The sequence below is a fragment of the Bactrocera latifrons genome, unplaced genomic scaffold (genome assembly GCF_001853355.1).
Source record: "Bactrocera latifrons isolate USDA-ARS-PBARC rearing strain unplaced genomic scaffold, ASM185335v1 scaffold_15, whole genome shotgun sequence".
Classification (NCBI taxonomy): domain Eukaryota; kingdom Metazoa; phylum Arthropoda; class Insecta; order Diptera; family Tephritidae; genus Bactrocera; species Bactrocera latifrons.
This window is the reverse complement of record NW_017534963.1, coordinates 1335552-1352864: the sequence shown is the minus strand read 5'-3', so window position 1 is coordinate 1352864 and position 17313 is coordinate 1335552. Positions and strand designations below refer to the sequence as shown.

General features: G+C 35.0%; 1 protein-coding gene across 3 annotated transcripts in view; it reads right to left on the bottom strand.

Moving 5' to 3' along the window:
• Window positions 1-17313, bottom strand: part of LOC108965918 — a 424784-nt gene that overhangs the window by 129738 nt on the left and 277733 nt on the right. For all 3 annotated transcript variants that reach the window (XR_001993151.1, XM_018928599.1, XM_018928600.1), the window contains exon 3: window positions 16411-16541. The gene's annotated coding sequence lies outside the window, so the exon portion shown is untranslated. The remainder of the gene's footprint in view (window positions 1-16410; window positions 16542-17313) is intronic.

The window sequence follows — 17313 nt, the reverse complement described above, 5'->3', positions numbered from 1 at the left end:
TTAAGCTGAGTTAAGTTAAGTTAAGTCAAGTCAAGTTAGGTTAAGTTAAGTCAAGTCAAGTCAAGTCAAGTTAGGTTAAGTTAAGTCAAGTCAAGTTAAGTTAAGTTAAGATAAGTTATGTCAAGTTGAGTTAAGTTAAGTTAAGTTATGTTATGTTATGGTATGTTATATGAAGATTCTTGCTTGTGTCTAATAACTGATCCGTATACATTACCAACTGTTAAGGTGCCTGGTGCGTATTTGAAAAATTGCTACGATATTCGCTGACTTGCTATCCAGACGCGACAATGCTGCTGTAGTCAGGCTCTCACTAGTCATCTTTGCATAGTTTAACTTTATGTTTTGTATGCACTTTCTTTAGAATTGATTCCGGCGGATATGAAAAGATGCCAACACCAACACGTTTTGCGGAAGTCCAGCAGTAGCCACCAGTCCTGCTGTCATTTGTGTGTAAGAGTAACAAGAATGCTTATAAATTTTCACTGTCATTGCCATCATGTCGGTGACGGGTCATTGGCGCGAAGCAATTGAATAATTCTCCGAAGAAAGCAGGAAGGAAATATGAAAAAAGTAGAGAGAAACTCTGCAAATTAGTAGAGGGTCCAGGTTTTTCAACTTTGCTGCGCACTTTTTACAAAACAAAACACGCTTTTCCCTTCCGCTGCTCTTCGCCTTTGTCTTCTTCAGTTTCAACACTAACACACACACACACACCAGTGCGCCAATCGTCATCGAAGTAATGCAGAACTTTTTCAAGACTCTTACAGCGGTTTGCATTGGCTTACTTCTCCACTTTGTGCCTCTCTCCAGCAACTTTGCTTGAACTTCAACGTCCAGTCAACCAACATTATTGCTCTTTATTATGCAAACGCCCTTTGGGGTCAATATTTATGCTTTTGCAGTTTCAACCGGAAGTCTTATGGAACAAAATTCTACGTATGATTGTGCAAATAACTATATTGAAAGGGCGGCGGGGGCAATAATTCGCTGCTGCAGTTAGAGCAGCTTTACTACTCTCGCCTTGCATTTAACTGGCGTTTGATCCGAGTTGGCTTTGTCAGCCGCCGCCGGCTATTTGTTGTATCAAAGTATTTGCACAGCAGCAACGGATATGAAAGCACTGATACACACGCACACATATATATAGATGAACACTACCACGTGGCAGTGAAATCCTCCTAGCTTGCTCTTGACTATTGTAGACGGCTAGCTTAGTAACGAAACGGCAATGGAGACCGTGTGCTTAACTAGCGCTCGCCTGTCAGTCCAGCTGCCTGGCGGTAGCATTGACATTTGCCAGACAATGTTGAATTAATGCGACAACTTGTCAACTTCTGTGCAATGCGCTGCTGCTAGTACGCTGTCCTCTATACACAGAACGATGTGCATGTTTTGTACTGCCGCCTGCTTATACAATCCAATTGGTCATCAGCGCTCCCCTAAGCTGCTGCCCTAATTGGCCACTACTCTGGCGCTTACTACTTTATCGTGCGCTGTTGCTGTTTGCAGGTTTGTGCAATTGTGTGCTTGTGCGTTTGGACTTTCCTTTGGTTATGCTGATATCTTCTACTGTTTCGTTTAAGTTCTCCCTGGCCGTTCGTTTACTTAAGCTTTGCCGCATCAATTCACTTACTGCTGTTTTCGATGGCCGGCGGCGAGTATTTTACTTAACAATGAGCGAGCGWGCGAGCGAGTGTTAAACTTATATAACTTCTTTAACACAACAACTTTTATCATTGCATTTTTTATTGTTTTATGTTTGTTTTTATCTTTTTTATTGTTATTTCTTTTTTGTAATTTTTTTCTGAAGTTAATATTTTTACGCTAACTCCCTGTGGGGTAATTTGAGGAGCAAATGCCAAGAGAATATAACAAATGTAAACTTCACGGTGAATCAATGGCAAAATATTCCAATAGCAACGTAGATCGTCTGAATGATATGAAAGTATAAAAAAGTTTTGAAGTTAAAGCTTAATGGGTGTGGGAAAAGTTCACTAAGTTCCCGTGAGGTTCAAATAGCAGTTGTCTAAATTCGGCATGCTCTGAATAAGCAGCTTTCGCTAGGCTTCTAAGAGATTTTTGTTTAGAGATTAACCTTATTTTATAAAACTTACTTATTTTCTTAAAGCGGAAGAAAGTTTTGCTAGAGATTAATCTAATCTTATCAATTGTCTTCCGTTTTAGGGCGGAAGTAACTGCTTCTATCATTTCCCTTAGTTACATCGGGATTCAGCTTGGTTTTTTATTTCATATGTTATATATGTATGTATTCAATTGATTTTGAGAAAACTGAGTTATGTAGAAATCTATTTGTAGACTGCTTTTTACGTAGGTTGTCTTTTATACATTGGGGCTTGGCAGCCCTAGTTATGCTATCTGGTAACCAACAACTTTATCGTACAATTTTACACTTTTGTTGTAAAGGTTTTGACGTACGAGCGCTATTTATGTTGTTTACAGTAACCTAAAATATTCATCTACGACAGAGAATGGAACTAAATAGCGAAAAATTTCGCGTGATTACTTTTTACACTTTCAAAAGTGCATAGATGAACTTAATTCAATTTTTTGTAATGAAGTTCTATCAAGGACCAATGCTTATCGTTGGTAAGGTGAGTTCAATATACGATCTCGAAACACTACAAAACAAAAAAGATATTTCAAAACCAGTATTATGAGAAAAAAATGGTTGAGAAAAGGCTGTTTTCATCCCAAGAAACCTATGTAATGATAAAATAAGCGGTAGAACAAATTTCATTCAATATTTCTCTGACATATTCATGGAATGCCTTTCCCTTTTTATAAATATATGGGCTGGAATTAAGAAATTTCTTTCTGAACATCCACGGACTATCTCTATTCATAACTCTACGCTGCTTTATATATACTAAATGCTAATGCATTCGAAATATCTTATTCACCGCAACATGTCCCTACAAGGATCCAAGCAGTTCTTAATAAGCTCTTTTTATAATCGCTTATTACTTACTTAGGTTCCTGAATGAACAGATTAAACTGAATTTTCTGAGTGAACCTTTTTCTCAATTACTCTTGAGAAAGCAAATCAGTTTTATTCCACAAGAAATATTGCTTGACATTTAAAGGTATACTTGATAGTTCCACTTGTTGCTTTCTTTGTATGTACTAAATGATAATGCATCCCAAACCTCAAAATATGGAGGTTTTCGAAGCTCTTAGTCCAGAGTGGAGGGAAAGTTTTGGGCGAGAAGCAGAGACGAAATGTAATAGTCATCAACTGATCCATAGTCCACTGAAGCAGCGCAGGAAAATATGAAGTATGAACTTCTTTTTGTCTTCATATAAAGCAAAAAAGAACCATAAGAAAAAATTTCAAAACTATGAGCTAAATAATATCAGAAAACTGCTACAGAACACAGTTGTAAATTTTCCGTACAGCAGGTATGCAAGCTAAATATGGAAAGAACTAAATATCAGTGGAAATCTCAATTAAAATGTTGCACTCATTTATCATATTGTTCAAAGCCATCGAATGTGTACTAAATATATGTAGATATATTGCAGATTTATTACTTCTTTAGTTTGGATAATTTTATATGACTGCAAGGTTGATTGTACCAAAACTAAATATTCAGATCAGAGACAAAAAAACATTGAATGTAACCGTAAGAATCACATACCCTCAACACCGAAAATACTAAGTTGTTGAAAAACATTTTTAATAATATTTTCGTTGGAGAACTTGTAAGAACATAATGGCCATTAACCTAAGCTATAGCGTAGATAGATATACATATTTAGATAGACGAGGATTGCATCGCGATCTTTTATTGTATTTTATTGCATCGGTTTTCATTTGTAATCTAACTTCCTAGTCGTGCAAGCGACTATGTCTCATCATATCTAGTATTGAAGGCATTTGGAATAGCTATTTTTTTTATCAAAATTTTAGTTTAAGGAAAACCAAGTGGACCGATGGTTGCATGAGACACATATTTATCGAGTCCCATTATGCCCACAATACTAATAAGTTTGCTTCAATTTAGTACACTTGCACTGCATCAAGCATCTTTTTCAATAACTCAATGAAAAAATGTATCAAAATTCAATAAAATTCTTAAATATGTTTTATGCTGAAAAAAACTTTCAACTTCTCCAACCTTTATATGATAACATTCAAGGTAATGATAAGAGCTCGACTAATGAGGCGATAATTAAAATTTAGGGAGCTTTAATAAATTACATTCCATGCGATGCAAGCAAAGCTATTTGATAATTATATTGTATATGAGCGCATTGTCCGCTAAAATGTAAAAGTACATAAAATTACTTTTCATAAGTTCACAGGAGCAGAAGAAATGAGATAAAATAGAAATGTCATAAAGTTTTTTTTAATTTTGGTTATAAATTGGTTATATAGTAGGTATATAATGGCAGAAACTAAAAATTATGTAATATGCTTTATTGGCCTCTAGTAAAAAAACTCAACTTTGCTGATACATTGTTTTATATTTCATTTGACGTTATATGTATACTTGAAGCAATTAAGAGCATTATGGAATGTCACTCATACGCCATGTAGATCAAGCGATAGCAGGTGTGCAGTACGTTAATTCTTCGCATTTTCTACACTTTGCGTACCCGCTAATAAATATCAGTTAAGCAGGTATTTTATCACTTCACTTTACCCCCTCAGCAAATGGAAGGCGAGTCAAGGAGAGATAATTATGGCAGGTACATTATTACGCAATATAAAATTTATGCGGCATAGTAGAGGGTGAAAAAAAAAGGTAGGTATGTGCTTAATTAAATAATTTATGTGTGAGACTGCTGGCATTTGTGTAAGGGAAAATAATTTGCTCTTTAAATAAATAAAAGTGTTATGAGATTGAGAAGTCAGCTGCAGCTGTGCTAATAACCCAAGGCATGCAGTTATGCCGTTGCATAAGCACCACTTAAGGTCACATACATACATATATACTTATGTACGGAAAGGGCAGTGCTGTTCGCCAGCATTTTCGCATTCGCTATATGCCGTTATGTGGCGAGTGCTGGGCGAAAAATGGCAATAAAACGATCAAGCGGAAATAATTGATTTCAAAGTGGCAACATTGTCAAGTAGTCATGCCACTGCACAGAAGCAATAACAACAACGCATAGTAACTAGATGCAACAAAATTGAATTTGAAGCACCGCGAGCTAGCACGAATGCTACACACACACACATACACACATGAAAACCAGCTGAAGGCAGTCAACCACACAATCAAGCAGCAAGCAGCGAGTCAGTCAAGCAGCACAGCTGAGATCAGCGAATAACGCGTCCACCAAGCAGTCAACTGCGCACTATCAGTCTATTGCTGTTGCTGAAAATAAGTGTGCTGGTATATATACGTGCGTGTTGTGCGTGTGTTTGTTGGCCGGGTGCACAATATATCAACAACCTACTGACCTGCCATAGCCAGGCGAACATTGCTCATGGAACGCTGCAAACACACATATACATAAATACGCATAATCGGGTTACAATGTCAGCGCTTTGCTTGCAGTTTCTTCGCAGCGTTTTCTATTGCTATTTCGCAGCCTTTTTTTCCTCTCCAAGTTTTTGTTGTTGTTCCTGGTACATTTTTGACCTGTGTGTATATTTGTGTGTGTGTTTGCTGTGCTGTGCATACGCCCGTAGTTAAACGTGCCTGGGTAATGGGTAGTTGGCTCGGGGCAGTCGTCAACTGCAGCAAAGGGAATACGCAGGATGGCCTCAACCGCCACAACAACAACTCAAAAATCCTGTTGTGCCCTAATGACTTTATTATTGATGTTACTTGAATTATGAATGCGTCGGCTTAACGGGTGAAAGCGCAACGCCATTAAGCGCCATCCGCTGGTGTCGTTTTTATCAACTTTTTTTATTTCAAGTTTCTTGTTTTGTTTTTGTTTAATTTTTTTTTTTTTTTGTGTTTTGAATTTCACAAAAGCGCCAATATTGACAGAGTAAATCTGATGGAATAATTTGCGGCTTACGCGAGCTTATGGTCGCTTGCTGTGTAAAGGTGATTACATTAATTGAGAAAAAGTTCGAATTTAATAAACATAAATGGATTGAGAATTGCAATTTAAGGGGGTATTCTACTCTAGAATTTTGAAATATTCGATTTTTTTCATATATTTAAAGTTTAGACCCTTATGAACATATTCTCGAAAGGATTTTTAAAGACTGGAATTATTTTAAGAGCAACAGTTAGTTTTGTGACGCAGTACCTAGCCCGGTAGGTAGGTAGACTCACTTATTTAAACGCGTTTTTCTTGAAACCGTGTGGAAAAAGGTACCGGCATTATCTCAAGTTCTATTCAACCGATTTACTTGAAATTTTGTGTTAACCTTGTTTATATAATCCTTTATCGAATATCTTTATATAATCCTTAATCCTTCGTTTTTAATATTTAAAAAAAATTCAGGAATTTCAAAAAAACTTAAAAAAGATTTTTATTTTCAGGCAGTCGCTATTTAAAAAGAAAGAAAATTCCGTATTCCCTAAAATAGGGATAACAGCATCCTTACTGATTAAGAATTTATTTTGATATTTTTTTTTCGGACCACCAGGCGAGTCAAGATCAATGTCACCACCAGGATGCGCCATTTTCTTTACACCTGTCTCTTTTTCCCACACCACTCCCCCTCTAATTATTTTAATTTTAAATATTTTTTTGTAGAATTTTTTTCTGTATTCTTAAGATATCAATTAAAAAAACACCATGAAAAAATGGATAATAAAAATATTTTTGGTTTTTTTTTAAACAAAAATTCAAAAAACTGCGCAAAATTTGATTTCTAGAGTAGAATATCCCTTAATAGAAGAAAGTCTTTTTAGTTCCGAAATCTTGAATATTCAGAATACTTTTCTTGGGAGTGTTATGAAATTTCTCATATAATATTTGGGCTATTACTGATTAGTGCTCATCAATTATATAAGGAGAGCTTTAAAGTATTGTTAGATCTGAACAGATCTTATTGTTATACTTAATGCACCTTGGGTAAAGCCTTAGTAAAACTAAAATTGAACTTTCATGATGTCCCATAACTTAAGGGATTATCTCAGTATGACGCTTCGAAAAATCACTGATTTTGACGATTTTTTTTTTTAATGATGAAATTAACTAAGCCGCCTGGGTTTTGTTTTTATAAACAAGCACAGTCATGAGGAATAGAAAATTATTTTTTATGTTTATTTATTAGGTGTATAATAATTAAACAAATAGTTGAATTGACACGTAAAAACAAAGATCCGGCACGATGTCCACAATTGCGGCTGCAATTTTGATCTTAAACAAAAATATTTTAATATTTTTCTTGTTTGGAAAGGGAAAAGATGCATAGATATCCATGATCTTGACTTATGAAGCGTGTGGGAAGTTTCCAGTAACATTTTGCGAACGATTTCATAATGTGGAAAATCTTACACGAATGTGTGAAAATATCCAGAATAAATTCTAAAATTATATTTGCAAATGCATTAAAAAACAGAACAACTACGAAGTAGAAGAAATCTAAAATTTGATAACAACCAGTGTGATAGTCAATACTGTGGCCAAAAAATACTAGGACTTTTTAATTTAAATTTCACGCGAAAGCATTTTTCTTGAAATATCTTTTTTGTAGGCAAATGTGCCAAATGTACATCAAAATAATCATTAGTGTTTAGTAAAATCTTGTCTTTCTGAAATACATAAAGTGCATTCAGTGATTTTCACGGTGACTGAAGTTATTCAACAAAGAAGTGCCATTACATTTTTCGTGCGGAATCAAATTTCTGGTGCCACAGTGTTCAGAATATTGGAAACGACCTTCGGTGATAATTGTTTGTCGCGAGCAACTGTTTTTGATTGGTGCAAATTATTCAAAGAGAGTCGAGAACGCACAGACTACGAAACATATCTAGGACGGTCATCAACATCAACTAATCGCCAGCAAAGCAAAAAAAAAAATAAAGGAAAGGTTCCTGAGAATTAACGATTATAACTAAGGGATCTAACAAACATTGTTGGAGTATTCGAAGGATCAGTGAAAACTTTGAGAAAGTTCAATTGTGCCTACTTGAAAATATTAAACGTGAGGCGCTGAGCGCATTTAAGGCTATTCCGGAAGTTAACATTAACAACTGTTTCGATAATTGGAAAAAACGTTGACACAATGGATTTCCCTGAGGGTGATGACATAGATTTTGAAGAACACTTTTAAATAAATTATACTTTTGTTCATGGTCATTGGAAACAATGTCTCTGATTGTGACGGAGACTCTGGTGTTTTGAAATTTTATTATGTTGGCATATGAAGAATCTCAACGTTGTTAATGATTTTATTGGATAAAGCCAATCAAACGATCAAAAAAAAATTTTTTGGCTTAAAATTCATTTCCAGTTCCCAGAACCATTGTTCGATTCATAAAATATAGGAAACAAGTTTAACTGTTCGATGTCTTAGCCTTCTATGTTCTTCATTGTTGCACTTTTTCCCACTTCCAAAAATAAAGAGAACCTTAAAGGGCTATCGATTTACAAAAAACCTCGTACCTTAATACTGTTCTTAAAAGTCTTATGTGGATCCGATGTTTTATTTTATATCAGATATCGCGAGTTCTAATAATCACAGTCGCCCGTACGGGCTTTTTTGAAACAATATTTGCCAAAAATTGGTCCAGTAGCCACTATTTGGTAAAAAAAATACTATCAGATTTTCCACTAGCCTTTCCACACTCTTTGAATAAATTATCAAAATAAGGCTTTTCTTGAAGATTCTAAACAGAGTTTTGCCTAACTGTTTAATAGTATTTTTTCTTCATCGATGCCGCTTCATAAAATGCAATAAGATAGACAAATAGTTAAAGAAAATTTTGAAACATATTGATGAGAGTGGAACAAAAAATAATTTCTAAATATTGACATAAATCTTAACAATTTCCGCTTTTAAACTGAAATTAAAGCAAGAGCAACAATTTATTTTCTTGACAGAAATTCGCTAAAAGTTTTTGGGCATATTTATGCTAGCCGTACTCTCAAGAAGATTATGCTTAGTACATGTGCAATTGTGTGTATGAGTGCATAAATTCGCCTTGAAATGTTTGTCTTGAAGCCTTACTTGCTTAAAGCTATATGCAGATGAACGTCTATATGTAAATTTACATACATACCTACATAGATTCAATTGTTCTTAAACATATGAATGTATGTGTATGTGTCATCATTAGTGATGCCACCCGCATACGAAATTTGTGTTCTCAAGTCATATTTTCACACCTTTCTTTAATTACTTCACCGAAGTTTGCCTCAACTTTTTAGGCCAATTAAATGTGTAAGGAATGAGTTGCTGACAAATTGGCTATGACCAAAGTTTGGACAAAGAATGTTGCATATTTGGAAGGAGCTGTGGAGGTAAGGCGTTGACAGAACTACTAAAAGCGTGCGTTTAAGAACAAACATTTAAGAAAATTCGCAAAAACTTTTGTTGGCGCTACTGGACGAAAAGTTATTGCACTTATTTTACTTGTTAATTTATTATGCAAAAATTATAGTTCAAAAATGAAAATTTTTGAATGTATGATTTTTGAGATTACCATGTACGACTAAATTGCCATGAATTAAGTATTTAGGGAAATTTAATGAAAATGGGTAAATTTTTCAACTAGTTTAATTTTATGAATTTTCGTAATTGGCACTTATAAAATTGAAGGAAAATATATACTCACTGAAGTTATTACATTTTAAGTATCAGTATGTTTGTGTTATCGGTGCGAAAATGAGCTTCGAACAAAGAGCCAACATTAAATTTTGGTTTTTAAATTGGTAAAACTTTCACCGAAATATTTTAATATACATGGAAATGGAATTGAGCATCTCCAAAACTTTGATTTCGCATTTTGACCGCATTTTGGGCTTACGGAAGGGGTGTGTACACTGTTTGTTCCGCACAAATTGATTGACGTCGAAAAATTGCTAAGAATCCAGCATTCGAAGGACGATTATTTGGAGAAAAATCACGTTTTAACCATTAACCACTCACCGCACTCACCTGATATGGCACCGTGCGACTTCTTCCTTTTCGAATAAGTGCAGATGTTGAGGCCATTCAAAGGGCTTGCACCGGCATACTGGCGACCGGCCAACGAGCTAAAACATGCTTTTGTAACGTGCATAAAGCTGTATTGAAGAAGAAAGCACTGCATGACGAAAACAATGCACCATATCACAAGTCTGTTAGCGACTGTTTTCTGTTTTCTGTTTTCAGATCTCAAAAGAACGTTCATTGGGAAGAAATTATGAACGAATGAAGAGATTACCGCCGAACCTGAGGCCTATTTCGAAGCAAGGGACAAACGGTACCACAAGAATGGTATCGAAAAGTTGGAGGTTCGATACGATCAATGTATCACCCTTGAAGGGAATTATCTTGTACAAATAAAACAAAATATGCCAACAAATATTTTTTTTTTTTGCTATGTACTGTACAATTGCCCTATTATTTTTGTATGTATATGCGTATGCATATGAAAACAATAACAACAGAAATTTAATGCCAAAATTATGTTTTTAATTTATTTATAGTTGTTCGGACAATCGAAGCAGGTATTCACAAGCAAAGTTTGCCACTTCAAATGGATTTACATTAAACGAGAACAAGCGGGTATACACACAGATTGGTCTGACCCACTTCAAATGCGACAACACCATTTTGGGTTTAACAACACAAATCCTTGAAGCATGTAAATAAACACACATAAACACAGATATATAAATTCATTTACATATACATAAACACATACAAACATACATATGTGCTTCTGAATATATACATATGTAAAAATACCTAGTTTCACAGGTATGCGCCAAAGGTACTATTCTGTAGAAAGAATAAAAGGTTTCGAAATTACCGGCTTACCACTACATTTGCATTTGTGTGCATTACCCGCTTGGTTGGGAAAAAGTATAATTTAGTGTGCAAACCAAATGAATATGTAATAGTTCCTACCTCTAAGTCTACATTAAAGACATATGAAATACAAGTATGAGATGTGTTTGTACTCGTATATGTGTGTTGGAACGTTTTTCCACATTACCCTTTTATCAACGAATCTCAGTTGATTGCTTATTTGCTTCAGTGCATTCAATTTCTACTGCTGACTAGCTTTATGTTTTACTTGTAGCTCCACTGATATCCACTTGCTCTACTAATATACAACTTTCGTAGATGTGCTCATTTTAAGGTGGTACTTAAAAATCTGAAAAGCGATATTTTGCAATACCATCAGCTCAGCTCGTATTTCATTGGTTTGATATGGATTTGAGTAATTTTGGAAATATGATGTCATTTCAGTCGTATATCTCCAGTGCTGCCAATCACATTTTGTCATACCATGTATTATCGCATGGTAACAGGAGACGAAAAGTGGAAAAAATTCGACAATATTGTGCGAAAAAGATCATGGATTAAGCGTGGTGAAGCTCAATAGATGGTCGCAAAGCCAGGATTGACTCTCGAAAGGTTATGCTTTGTGATTTGTGGGATTGGAAAGGAGTCTCCAGCCTGGTCAAACGATTGACCAGGAATCGACACAAAAACGGCCAGAACTGATCAACAGAAAGGGCTTCGTCTTCCACCAGGACAACGCTGGACCACACACATCTTTGTTGACTTGGCAAAAACTGGGATAGTTTGGCTGGGAAGTTCTGATACATCCACCATATAATCCTTATCTTGCACCATCGGACTACTATTTGCTTTGGTCAAAGCATAACTAAGGGAGTTATGGGGGTGGGGTAAAGTTGGCTTGAAGAAAAGATTGTGAAAATTACTTCACGCAGTTTTTCGCCGAGAAATCAGAAATGTTTTACACTAATGGAATAATGTCTCTAGTGGAAAAATAGCAAAAAGTGGTCGACAAAAATGATACATTTTGGTTCATTAAAGTTAATTATAAATATTAAGAAAATACGTTGAACTTTGATTAGAAATACGAAAAGACTTTTTCGACAATCTAATATTTTGAACCGATTAGGAAACAATTAAGATGAGTTTCAGATCATACACATTCAAATTTGTATACGTGTGCGGGATGGCTTAATGAGCTTTGGAGCTGGAGTTCGACAGTTTGGTAGGATTTTCTTGACTAAAACCATTTGGCGTCAGAGTAGTAGATACAAATTAATAAAATTTTAAATTTCTGAATATAAAAACATTTAAAAATTGTTTTCCTTTATTCAAAAATGGTTATTTATTAAAAAATATTATGTAATATTTTCTCTTTACATTTAAGAACCACCCACACATGCAAAATTGTAAGGTTAACTTAAAGATGGCGTACCAAAACTACGCCAATTCAACGCAAGCAATCATACATATACACACACACATATACATTTACAAACTGATACATAACTACCTTTGGAACGGTGTAGTCAAATTGTGACCCGAAGCGTAAAAGGTTATACTCATACGTGTCCCCTTGCGGTCCACTGGCGTCACCTGCGGGTTACTGAAACAAGCACCGTAGACGTTTAGACACACACATGTGAATACACCAAAATAATTGCTATTCATATATGTCTCGTGCTAAAAGGACAACATCGCTTTGTACTTAAATATTTTGTGTAAATATATTACAATTAAAATTTCAAACGACAAAGCAAATGATTAATTTAGAGGAAGCATTATATTATATATGGGATATACTAAATCAGATAGGGGCGGACCTTTTTGTGAAAGGGTTAAATTTACATGCCCTCAGGGCATCGTTAGTTGGCTCAGTTACAGCCAAATAGATGGCCTAGCGTCTCAACAGGAGGAGCTAGACGAAATAAAAGTAGGGTATTGCAGCTGACTAATGAATTATTGCGAGCGTGTTAATATAACTGTAGGAGCTTGGCTTGCGCTGAGTTGATATTATGTAAAGGAAGGCATTATTGCATCATTATTTATTAATTATTAGAAGGTATCATTGTCTCATTGTCTTATGTTGTTTTTTTTTTTTTTTTTTTTTTTTTTTTTTTTTTTTTTTTTTTTTTTTTTTTTTTTTTTTTTTTTTTTTTTTTTTTTTTTTACATGAAGCTTTTAATTTGTTCGAAAAGGTCAGCTTTGTTGGGAGCTGAATAGGTTATTAAGCGTAGTTGCACGAGTTAAGGTGGGGTAAGGGTCGAGGAAACACCAAACTGATTCAATGGTGGCCAAAGTCTTATCGAAAACAGCAAACAAATCCAAAAAGTTTTTAGATTTTTGGTTCAATTTAGATTCAGTACAAAATACTGTACTGTGTACTGTATGCTCGGCAACTTACTCCTCTTGACTTTTATCGGTTAGTTTGAATGTACTTATATGTCATGTGATGCAAACTGAGCAAATTTTTATAGCCTTGCATTAATATCTGTGCTAAACTTAGTAAGGTAAGTTTTCAAATATAAAACTTGTCCATTAAAGGATGTTAGTTTAATTGATCAGTTTACATGACAGCTTCTAACGGACATATGTGTTTCAGATTGATATCTCAAAAACTGATTGACTATTTTGCGGACAGACAGACGAACATACCTAACGCGACCCAGCTCGTCACGCTAATCACTTAAAGGGTAATTCAAGAAGATCAATAGCCTTTTTTAACAGATCACGCGTGAGTCGTGTCAAGCTGTCATGTTAGTTTTGTTCTATACTGTTTGGCATTTCATCATAGGAAGACCTATATCTGAAGAATTTTTACAAATCGTTCAACTTTATTACGAAAATTCTTCTCTCTACTTATGGTCAGTATCATCAGCCTACTGAGCGTATTATTCGTATCACTATCTCCCATCTTGAGACCCAGCATTCATTACTGGAAAATATTCGACCGCACAAACCAAGTGCAGTACGCGGTGAGGAAAATAATGCAGGCACAGCTGAGAGTGTACACGAAGACCGTGGAGAGTTGATTCGGCGCCGTTAGCGACAACTCTAGATTGACGTACGGAACGACTTTACTTGGGTTTGGTGTAGTTTGTGTTTTCTTCTAAAATTATACCGGTAAAAATGTAACCGTCTATTATGGTAAATGATAACCGACTATTCTGAAATTGAAACTCGTGATCTCGGCGACATTTAGTTTCAAGAAGACGAAGCCAATTTCTACACATCGCAACTATAGATCTATTAAGAAAATACTTCGTTGAGCAGATAATTTGACGTCGATTGGCCACCAGGATCGTGTGATATCACATGGATAGACTTTATTCTGTCGGGATGTGTAAAGTCTAAAGTCTATGCCGACCATCCCACTTCGATTAAGGCCTTGGAGAAAACCATCACGATTATCGTTCGCCGGTTACCAGTTGAAATGCTCGAACAAGTCTTCGAAAATTGAACTCAACGGATGGACCATCTGTAACGTAGCCGTGGCCAACATTTGAAAGAGATGATCTTCAAAAAATAAGTGCCAAGGAATGTTCTTTCAAATGATAATATATATACATTCCTTATTTCATGTAATCGAAAATGTAGGGAACCTCGAAATCGTTCATGGATAATTTCCTCCTGGGAGTTACATAATAATACGTGGCAAACTCTTGCGATAAAAACATCCAAACCAGATATTCGAAAAGGAAGCTCGTTATCCCTTTAAGAATATGTCTTCCTAAATGCATTGAAAAAATTGAGAAAATGTTAGTTAGAACAGAGCACACACAAACGTTGCGAAAATCAGGGCCAAAATTAAGCAGAATACAGGTATTCTACTTTTACGAAACTAGGTGTTCAACTCATGACGTACGTTTGGAAGAACTACAAATATTTAAAAAAGATGAACAGCTTTCGACTATACTACCATTAAGCTTGGGTTATAACTCAACTTGATGCGACTTCGAGAAAGATAGAAATAGTGATAAAATATATTATATAATGCTTCAGTAAAGAAATCGAAACCTCTGATGACTGCTGTAAGTGGTTTTCTCTTCTTATTGCAAGTGTTGTGTGATAGAGGTAAAAAATAGAAACCAAATCGTCGCAATGTTTTCTATTTCAACTTACAATGACTGAAAGGTCAATACTAATAGGGCTATCATAGCAGATTTCATAGCTGCATAAGTTTCAGTCACTTTCTTTCAACGGATTTTAATGCAAAAGCAAGTATTGTGAGCTATTGCTGTTAAAATTGTTTTATAGTCTTTTTTCTAGTTCGGTGAACCATCAATGCCTGTCAATAGCTGACAAGTGAGCTTAGTTTTGCTCTTTTAACACGCAGTTAAGGCAGATCTCATATTGAGCGGAGCAACTCTCACCCAGTAGAAAGTTTTGTAGATGTTGAGCACATGCTTCGGTTAGAGCACTAATTTTTGGTAACATAAGATATGTGTGCAAAAGGAACTATATAGTGCAAGGTTCACTCATTTCAATCCTCAAAACAAAATAAGTCAAAAATAAAATCAAGCGAGAGAGATTTATTTTCTCACAGTCAACACATGTCTTTAAACGTCCTTAGCAGCCGTTATTGTTGTTGTTTATAAGCCTAGCCAGGGTTTTGAATGCTCTTACTGAAGTTTTATCTCTGGAATGCGAACAATTTCTAAGTTAATATAAACAGTCGCACTTACATACATATTATATAACATAAAAAATAAAACAATGCGTTTTTTATAAGCAGCACTATGTGCTTCTGTTGAGCTTTATTACAAAACTGAAAACACTTAACTTTAAGKTTTATAATCTAACCTATGCTTGAGCCGGCCTACGTGACCAAAGATGCTTGGTCAGCTAAAAGGGTTTGCGCGTGTTTCGCTCACTTAAGAATTTAGCGGATGCGCGTTNTTTGTATGTTTCTAGCATATAATGTGGGAATGGAATTTATGTAGAAGTTCATAAAATGTTGTGTTAACTTATATGTTAGTCTAGCGTGGAAGATGTAGGTTGCATGGCTCGTTACGTTAATGGGCGCCAGCAATTCAAGTTAATTTATGTGCATGGAAACCCATCCACAACGACAAAAATGCAAGCAAGTATGAGAAACAGCGCAAACAGCCCCTTTTTACTATAAAGGCGTACTCACAGTGGCATGGGTGTGTGTATAAAATTTGCTAACGAACTCGCTTGGGCTGTTTGGCCAGTAAAAAGCGCATAATATGCGCCTTATAAAATTTGAAATAAACATAAAAAGTCACATTAAGACACGGTAAGACACAAAGGCATGAGCTAATGAACCAAGAAAGTTGCAAAAAATAAGGAAAATTAGACACGGCGAAGAGCTGCAATCCTTCTGCGACGACTAGGTGAAAGTTGGCGAACGATACACACTTTTATAATGGTGGGTAATGATGCAACAACAATAACAACTGGTAAACATAAAATAAATTTATTACACATAATTAAGCGTAATAAGAGAAATATGTATCTGCTAAATTAGAAGCGTCCAGTTTACGACTTACCTTTAGTCTCAAAGCTGTTCCTTGTTTTTTGTACAATTTTGCAGTTAAAATGATTTCCGTGTATTATTAATTTTATTTCATTTTCACTAAATTCTTCGTCAGTTTTGGTATAACTGCTGGCTGCTATAAATCTGCAAAAGTTCCAAAATTAAAAGTCAGCTTTATTAAGCGCATTAGAAATACTTTTTGCAGTTCTACTTACTATAATTTTTATAAAAATATTTAAAATATGAATTAGAAATCAGCTCTATAGTGAATTTGGTGTGACCACTCTTAAACTCTCTCACATTCACTTCGAATGTTAGCAGATTTATATTTCTTTCGTTGTGTTAGTGAACCTGCAATTCTCGCCAAGTTTTTGAAAAATTTTAATTTGGTCTCAAAAGCTTAAGTAAGTCAAAAATGCTATGTTAGAAGCCTAAATTAACTGATGAATGAAAGTGCTCAGTTTATCGTAGTTGGTTAAGTAAGAGGATATCAAGGAAAGAGTCATAGGTTTTGAAGTTAATAACATGGTGAATTCAAAAGAAGCTGATGTGTTGTTAAGCTAAAGAGTAAAAGCTTTCTAACACTCGTAAGATTAAGCTAGTAACAATCATATTTCAAGTCATAAATTCAAAAAATTGCTTTGAAGACCTGGTGGAGAAAAACCTTTCTGCGCCTGGAATTTCAAATTATCACTACATTGCGAAGAGAAGAAACTCCTGACGGACTGTTGTTAACTCGGTGTATACGCCAGTAAAGAAGAAGAATTTTTAAGTAAAGTAAATTCCTAATATTGATCCACTGGAAGGTGACAGGAATATATTTTTTTAATAAACCAATAAAATGATGATGTTCGGTTATTTTAAAATTCAAAGTCAGAATAGCGCAAATTTAGTTTGTCGATGTTTAGAAAGAAAA